At 41.2% G+C, this 7,421-nt stretch overlaps 1 long non-coding RNA gene across 1 annotated transcript; it reads right to left on the minus strand.

The window, feature by feature from the left end:
* Positions 1 to 5,619: 5,619 nt before the first annotated feature.
* LOC148341856 (uncharacterized) lies at positions 5,620 to 6,910 on the minus strand. Its single transcript, XR_015842379.1, has 2 exons — positions 6,148 to 6,910; positions 5,620 to 6,059 (listed from the first exon to the last, which is right to left on the minus strand). It is a non-coding gene; the product is annotated as an uncharacterized LOC148341856 (long non-coding RNA).
* Positions 6,911 to 7,421: the final 511 nt, after the last annotated feature.

Consider the following 7,421-nt stretch of genomic DNA (forward strand, 5'->3'; position numbering starts at 1 on the left):
GTTTTTGGAGTTTTTCCTTGCCCTCCTGGGGGTTAATATCAGTGGATGTCGATTGTGGTTATGTAAAGCCCTTTGAGACTGTCTCTGATTAAGGGCTATACAAATAAAATTGACTTGACGTGACGCATATGCATTCCCATCACGCTAGTCTTTGGGATTTCCCTCCAAAAGTCCCCCAGAGGGAGAGCAGATGCGTCTCCCCGTTGATACGACCAGTCTACTAGTGACCACCTTAAAATACTCTCATACCCTGGAAGGTCACTGACCTGGCGAGAGAATTGCCACCACCATAAACAATGCTCAGGCCTATTTTCTATCTCTTTTATTCAGAAAGTGAAATATTAAATGTATGTGAGGGGATATTTGAAGACTTTGAGTTTTGTTCAATGGACCATACCTATACGACCCAGCCAAACACACCGAGAAAACCAGCGCTGACTCCAGTCGCCATCATGTTGCCAACTCCTGACATACCAAAACCTTTGAGAGAAACTGAGCCGATTTGCGTTTCTCTTTCTGGTTCTTTTCATAGTTCAACTTCTAGTTTAGTTTTTCACCTTTTCACACTGCGTAATGAAGGCCAGTTGAGCAAGTGGAACAAGTGATTTTATTGATGACTGTGGAAGGTACCGATTTCATAAGCAGTTTCTTCTCACACCTTTTCCATTAAGTACGATTAAAAAGACAACTGAAAAGCATAACGTTAACAAATGTTATTCCAGGCAAAAGCAATTAATTTTATTTACATGTTTGAAGTAACACACAAAAAAAAAAATCATCACTCAGACACAATGGTTCTTCTGGCAATGATCACATTGGCTTAGTGTCAATAAAAGAGCTATGCAAAACTAAATTTATCATATTTCATTCAAAATCACATTTACATCTTACCACAAAGAGTCAGTTCCTTCAGTTTTTTGTTTTCTTTTTTTAAGCTTCAAGGATCGCTGCTATTCTCACCAGCACAATCGTGTCTCTTAGCACTCCGTTTAGTGGAGAATTTTTTAGCACAAACGCTGCAACTGAATGGCTTGTCTCCACTGTGCGTTCTTGTGTGGATTCCTAAATTTGACTTTACAGAGAAGCTTTTGCCACAAACTGAGCAGGAAAAGGGTTTTTCTCCACTGTGTGTTCTTGTGTGTCTTGTTAAAGTTGACTTATTCAGGAAGCTTTGGCCACAAACTGAGCAGGAAAAAGGTTTTTCACCACTGTGTGTTCTTGTGTGTCTTGTTAAAGTTGACTTATTCAGGAAGCTTTGGCCACAAACTGAGCAGGGAAAAGGTTTTTCACCACTGTGTGTTCTTGTGTGTTCTGTTAAATATGTCTTTCTTGAGAAGCATTTTCCACAAAATGAGCAGGAAAAAGGTTTTTCACCACTGTGTGTTGTTGTGTGTTTTGTTAAACTTATCTTATGAGAGAAACTCTTGCCACAAACTGAGCAGGAAAAAGGTTTTTCTCCAGTGTGTGTTCTTGTGTGCCTTGTTAATTGTGCCTTTTGAGAGAAGCTTTTGCCACAAACTGAGCAGGAAAAAGGTTTTTCACCACTGTGTGTTCTTCTATGTTTTGTTAAAGTTGACTTATCAAAGAAGCTTCTGCCACAAACGGAGCAGGAAAAGGGTTTTTCTCCAGTGTGTATTCTTCTATGTTTAGTTAAATCTTGCTTTTGAGAGAAACTCTTGCCACAAACTGAGCAGGAAAAAGGTTTTTCACCACTGTGTGTTCTTGTGTGTCTTGTTAAAGTTGACTTATACAGGAAGCTTTGGCCACAAACTGAGCAGGAAAAAGGTTTTTCAGCACTGTGTGTTCTTGTGTGTTCTGTTAAATATGTCTTTCTTGAGAAGCATTTTCCACAAACTGAGCAGGAAAAAGGTTTTTCACCACTGTGTGTTGTTGTGTGTTTTGTTAAACTTATCTTATGAGAGAAACTCTTGCCACAAACTAAGCAGGAAAAATGTTTTTCTCCAGTGTGTGTTCTTGTGTGCCTTGTTAATTGTGCCTTTTGAGAGAAACTCTTGCCACAAACTGAGCAGGAAAAGGGTTTTTCTCCAGTGTGTGTTTTTGTGTGCCCTTTTAAAGACAACTTTGAAGTTAATGAGTCTGTGTGACATGCCCTTTCACCTTTGGCTTGCCCATCATCATCATCATCATTTTCATCATCATCATAAGTATCATCATCGTGATGAGCATCTGATAATGTGTCCTCATTATGTACTTGTGATGGTCCCCATTGGTCTTCATCACCTTCTGTTGTCACGTGACTACTTGAGATGCTGCTTGGAGGCTCCGCCCCTCTGTTGTCCTCACTCTCATCCTTGTTTTCATCTTCAGTCTTGATTGGGACACCGTTCACTGGTGACTTGTTGATCTCCTCCTCCTCCTCCTCCTTTTTGATGTGAGTCAAGTCTGGCTCCTCTTTCACAGAACAGAGATTGTATTCACTGACGTCTGTCGGACACAAAAAGACAAACACACATTTGGTTTGGTCAAGTCAAAGCTCATGCGGTGACTTTGTCTTATATTGTTTCTACTGTGCTACCTTGACTTGTGCCTGCCGCATACGGAGCAATGCGTGCGACTCCAACTTGGACCGGACTATGGGGGCATTTCACAAAATTACGTCCGACGACAGCACAACAGTGATAAACGAGCATTTAAAAAGGAAGCACGTTGCGGCTGATGCCCTATTTCATTCCTGACATAGTCACAGACGTTTCTGGAAGCGAGCTGAAGTTAGCACACACAGGCTATTGTGTGCGTCTGATGGAACACCTGTTGTGGGACCCTAACATATTGATGCAGACCACTGGGGGCCATCGCAACATAATGTCATTGATAAAATAGGAATCCTTCAAGTGAAATATGTTTACAAGTATTTCATTTTGCATTTAGAGATAGTTTCATCGTGGGTACTTTTTGCTTCCATTATAATCTGGATCCGTAAAAGAATTAAAGGGGCCCTGGAATCAGAGTGGCTATTTATTGCATGATTTACGTTTGTTTGTTTTTTTTTATTACCCAAAATGACATTTATCCTGCTAGTACATTCCGACATTCCCCTTTTTCCTTTTTTTAAATAAAATTTCTGTTTCGCAATCAAATTTAAAACAAAATTATGTTTGAAGAGACAAAATCCCTTCACATAAGCATTAAGCAACAACACTTTCACTCTGACTTTCATGTTGACATATTTGAATAATGACTGTTTATATTAAAGTTATCCAATACATATTCAAATTAGACTAAGATACACCATAATATTTTAAGAGTTCACTAAATTATTTTGGAACTGCAATGATGCTTAACTGCCAAAGGGTGTCAGGAATGAGTAACAAAGGAACACAAGACCTCCCACTGATACATCATCAATGTCATTTGGATAAATTACCAGGAACTATGAGATGCAAACCACCTGGGCCACAGGAACTTTATTACCAGGAACTAAATGTTCCTGGACTTGTTGGTAGAAAAGGGGGTTTTGACGTTCTCCCTTTTTAAGCCCATAGTAAGCCAAAGATGCAGATGCATTCCTTGCAGCATGCGCTTGTTCACTGATGAGATCCGTGCAACGCTGGATGGATGCATTAAATGTATTTTAAATGTTTGGATGAAGTGAAACTATGCACACGTGCACAAAACAGTGCAGAGCCACCCGAGGTTCATTGACTCTCATTCGACGAAGCCAGTACAAAGTTAATAAATAAATAAGACCAATATGTACTTGATTTTTTTTTAAAAACGTAATATTTATTTAATTTATCCACTAAAATTGATCAACCGCCATTGATGTTTTCGCCGCAGTGTGCACATTTTTTAGAGTCGGGCAGAATTCCTTCCGTAAGGAATTGCTTGAACAAGATATAAAAACCAGAAAATGTAAAATGTTAAACGAGTTCAAATTTTATCCTGGGAAAAACATGGAGTTCACCCCCCAATATTGGTTATTCTTTGGCATATATTTTCTGCACTGATTACATTTGACATAAAAAATTGCTCAGCAGACCTGCAAGTAAAAGGCAATATTTAAAAATAAAACGGCAATAACCTTGAACGATTTCCCCAAACAACTTAATGTTGTGATGCATATTTCTAATGAAAGAAAGTCGTTCGAAACAAAGCAAATGAGAGTAAGACGTGTACAAACCTGCTTTGAGTGGCACAACACGAGGCTGGTTGCAAAATTCGTCCAGCAGTTGATGATGTTGCTCGTTCTCTTCTTTTATTCCACAAAGTTCCTCTTTGTACTTGGGTGTCGTTATTTCACACATTTTCAAATGATAATTCCAAAAAATCCGCACTCGATCTCTGCTTGGCGATGAGTCATGTGCCTCTTTTCGTTAGCGGCTAGCTAGCTAACAAGCTAAGCTAACTACGCCGAAAAGCATCAACGCGCGAAGATGAGGTTATCGGGACACAAAGACTTAATGAATTATGTCGTAGTCCTTTAGAGTAGCACTGGACATCCTTTGAGAAAATTACAGTCAGTTCCACACTAAATCAGAAGAATTTAGCGGTGGGTGTTTTTGTTCCGGTGTGGACGGGTCGGTGGATGTGGTCGAGGTCCTTCGGAAGCTGCGCGCTTGCTAATGACGTCATGCTGTAAGCACGTATTTTTCAAATATATTTCTTTGCCTCTGTGTTTGTTTTAACACCTGGCTGTTCTCTTTTAATATATATTCTATGTAATATTTTAATTCGGTTGATAAAAAAATGTAACAAAATAATTAAAATAACGCCACAAAAGCGAGTCAGCTCCGACGTCACTTCGTCCCTATGCCCGGAGAAGCCGCTGCTGGAACAGCAGTGGGAAGGTTACGTTTCTCCTACGGAACGAAGCAACAATGCTGTGGTTCAATCGGGCTGCAAGCTTGTATGGATATAATGTCTGCATATACTAGCAGTGCTTCTCAATTATTTCACGCCCGCCCCTACCAAGAAGAAAAAGATTCGCGCCCCCCCACCACCAATTTTTTTTCTGTCTTTGTATATTGAGATTAGATTGTCAATAAAATATCCCTTAACTAACCTACATTGATAAAAAATATAGTTTCGAGAACTATTATCGTGAGGATCTCGAAACTCAGTACTCTATTGTACAAATATTGATGAGATGACAAATATTTGTCATGTCATTATCCACACCGCTTATCCTGTACAGGGTGGCGGGAGGGTGCTGGAGCCAATTCCAGCTGACTTCGGGCGAAAGGCGCACAACACCCTGAACTGGTCGCCAGCCAGTCACAGGGCAGACATAGACACCGTCACTGAGAGGGAACTGAACCCACGCTGCCTGCACACAACTCAGGCGAGTGTACCACTCCACCATCAGTGACATGATAAATATTTACTAATACGTTTTTTGCCGAAAACTTTATTAACATTAACAAAAACAGTTATTAATACGTACATAATATAGAAAAGACAAAAAGAAGAGCCAGGGGGATTTTAAACAAAAATTCTATATGAATAACATAAAGCAACAGCTTTAGTATTGTTGGAGTTGAGTCACCGTGGAAATGAGAAGTATTTAGTAAATCAACTTTTAAAAGCCAAACGTACGCCAATGCGTGTTCGGTTTTTGTACTCAAGAAGAAAAGGGTCAAATAAAGACTCAACAACTGATTAGAGTTCCGATATTTAGTTTCTTCCATTTCTGGAGTTCAGGAAATAGTACAAAGACAGATATCTGGGTGGCTTTTTCTTAATCTCACGAGAAACTGCACTCGGGTGAGCACAGTCAAAAAATGTGCACCATCTTTCAGCCCAGCTTCAGTTTTTAGAGGAGTTTTTTATGTCAAGAGTAATGTAGGTTGAATCGGTTGAATCGGTCGTCCTCGCTCCCTCCCACGGCACGGGTCAACGTCCAAGGGAAGGTCCTCCCCAGGTTAGTCTGGATAGTTGATTCCCGTCTGGTCCCCAAGACTGGCACGCCAAGGCTGGCCTTCTCCGGCGGGCAGTCTCTCCGTCTCTCCAGCTGGCATTGCTCTGGAATCTTGTCGGTGTGCATGTGTGCGTGTGTATGGGCACATGTATATTAAAGGATAATGTAAATGGCAGTCAACCTGAAACAGAACAAAGGGTGGACTGCTAGGAGCCACTTTTGTGATCCTGGCATGGAAGTCCATTGTTTCAGAGGGGTCTCGTTCACACCTCCTGTGGTGCAGCTGTGATCCAATCTTCCTGCATTCCTCTCCTGAGGGCCTTGTCATTAGCATGGTCTAAACTTCGGTTACACTTAAAGAATTCTATTGACTATTAAAGGAATATAAGAGTTTGAGCTTAACATAGTTCATTAGATGTTGGTGCATCCAGTGTATGAAAATGTGATATTGTAAAATGCTGAGAGTGTGATTGGTGGAGCGAAACTGGTTGCGGGGGTTGTGCAGGAATGGAATGTTTTAGAAGCAGATGGTGCTGAGCGAGACGAGATGACTCCGGGAGCATTGGCTGAAGGAGCGGCCATCGGGGGATCGCACAAGCAGGAGGAGTCGCCACGGGATTCGGCGGGGGAGAAAGACCAATGAGAGCAAGCTAAAGTTAACTGCAGGATACATATAGCCAATAGAATCATGCCAGGATGCCTTTGTCTGTGCCATTTTGCATGTTGTATAGTATGAATCATTACTGGGCAACTCGGAGGTAGAACACATTCGCTGGTGGCAAGAGAGGTGTAGAGTTTGTTGGGTTTTTCACTTTAAATGTACCAAAAGTTTGAATTAATTATCTGACTCCATTAATGGTTAACCAAACACGACCTACATTCATCCAACAATTATGCGCGCTCGTTTTTGAGAGAAAGATGACCAGGAAGCCGGCAACTTCACACGGGAGCGGATTTATTCCTAACAGGAGATCTAATACAAATCTGGGGCTCGGGTCCCTACCATTACAGCTCTGCGCGTCCCTGTACCCAACAGAGGACGACCCCCCCCCCCCCCCGAGTTGCCCAGGATCAATTATACATTTCAGCAAACAAAACAAAGATAACCTACTATTCTACTATTGGCTATGTGTCATCTGCAGTTAACTTTAGCTTTCTCTTAGTGGATGTCTTCTGCCCGCAGGATGACGTGTCGGCTCGTCCAATCTCACACAGCAGCGCCTTGATGGCGGGAGGCCTGCGTCAGTACCCCCGTTATCAGAAGTGCGGCTCGTCCTGTACAAAAAATATCTGCCACCTACGCATTACACACAGCCTGCCCTGACCTTCCACTGCACATCGAATCAAAGCACAATCAGCAAATATCTTTATTGCATTAAACGAAATACATGTAACTTGTAGTCAATCGTATTAAATCCTTTATAGTCAAATGTATAAAATCCTTTAATCCCTCTCATGGCCTCAGTGAACTGAGGCCATCACCCCCGCAAAAATAATAGAAAAATAATCATAAAAACTGTAAAAAATAAAAAATGTAGAATAA

This window comes from Idiotropiscis lumnitzeri, chromosome 2, assembly GCF_059441095.1.
Source record: "Idiotropiscis lumnitzeri isolate Australia: NSW breed Sydney's pygmy pipehorse chromosome 2, RoL_Ilum_1.0, whole genome shotgun sequence".
Lineage (NCBI taxonomy): Eukaryota > Metazoa > Chordata > Actinopteri > Syngnathiformes > Syngnathidae > Idiotropiscis > Idiotropiscis lumnitzeri.